This window comes from Rhinolophus hipposideros, assembly GCF_964194185.1.
Source record: "Rhinolophus hipposideros genome assembly, chromosome: 14".
NCBI classification, from domain to species: Eukaryota; Metazoa; Chordata; class Mammalia; order Chiroptera; family Rhinolophidae; genus Rhinolophus; species Rhinolophus hipposideros.
In genome coordinates, this window is record NC_138060.1 from 24,324,686 (window position 1) to 24,326,048 (window position 1,363).

Sequence of the window (1,363 nt, forward strand, 5' to 3'; positions counted from 1 at the left end):
CTCCCATTCTCTCCCTGAATAGACTTCAATTTGACTCTCTCCATACTCTTCTGAACATGCTTTTAACCAAAGTCAACAGTGGCCTCTTGTTCCCAAATTCAGTTAATCCCTGATTCTGGACCTCTCTGCTCCATCTGACCAGTTGACCTTCCCTTTAAACTCTACAGGTTTGGTTTCCATAACACCATATTCTCACAGTTCTCCTTGTAGCTCTGACTTTCATTGTCTTCTCCAGGACGTCCATTCCTCTGACCTTTGTATGTTGGTGTTTTCCAGCATTCCTTAGCCCCATGGTCTTTCCACACTATAAACTGAGCAAGCTTACCTATGAGTCACATTTCAGCAGTTACTTGTATGCTTATGTTTCTGGTCCAGATCTTTCTTTCTCTTGAGCTCCCAAATCCATATAAGTCAACTGACTACTGGACAACTCCACCAGACCCACATTCATCTTAAAACTTAGCACATCACAAATTGAACGGATCATCTTGCTCCCCTGCTATACCAGCAAATTTTCTTGTCCCTCAAGCAAGAAATGTAACTGTCCTCTTTGACGCCACTCTATCCCTTATCCACAATCAACCGGTTACCGAGTGTCCTCAGTTCTACTTTATGAATATCAAATTTCTTAACCTCTCTCAGACCCACTGCCACACCTTGCTTCAGGCGAGGTGTCTGATTTCCCTTTCATAAAAATTGTCTCCCTCTAATTCAGCTCCCTAACTGCAACCAGAGTGATTTTTCTGAAATGCAAATCCAATTGTGTCCCTTTCCTGCTTAAAATCATTCCATGTTTCCCCATTGCTCTCACATCCAGACTCCTGTACATGGCCTTCGAGTTTTGTCATCATCTGGCCTTTGCCTATTTTCCAGACTAGTCTCGGACCCTCCCTGCCTCACGCTTTGTAGTTCAACATTTAGTTCTCTGCACGGACATGCTTTTTCTTACCTCGATCTCTTTCCTCAAGCTGCCTTCTCTTTCATGAATGGCTTTCCTGACCCATGCCTGCCTTATTTCTAATCATTGTACAGTAAAGCCATCCCCGGCTCTACCCATCCCACCAAAAGCCATGTAAGATGTCCCTGCCCAGGGCACCCACAATACCCTGCACCTAGCCAGTTTTACATTTTTCCATGTCATCCCCCAACCAGACTGACCGTTAAGTCATGGTCTCTTTTTGTTCTTTAAGTGCTTAAAGAACACTCAAAATGTGTTGCCTGAAGATTCAATTCCCAAGTGCAAAAATTGTAATCAACATAGCTGGGGCAGGTAACAATGTGCTAGCAATTGTATGTGAAGCAATTCACATACATTCCCTCATTGTTCCTTACAACACCCTTGAGGTCACGATCGTCATTCCCA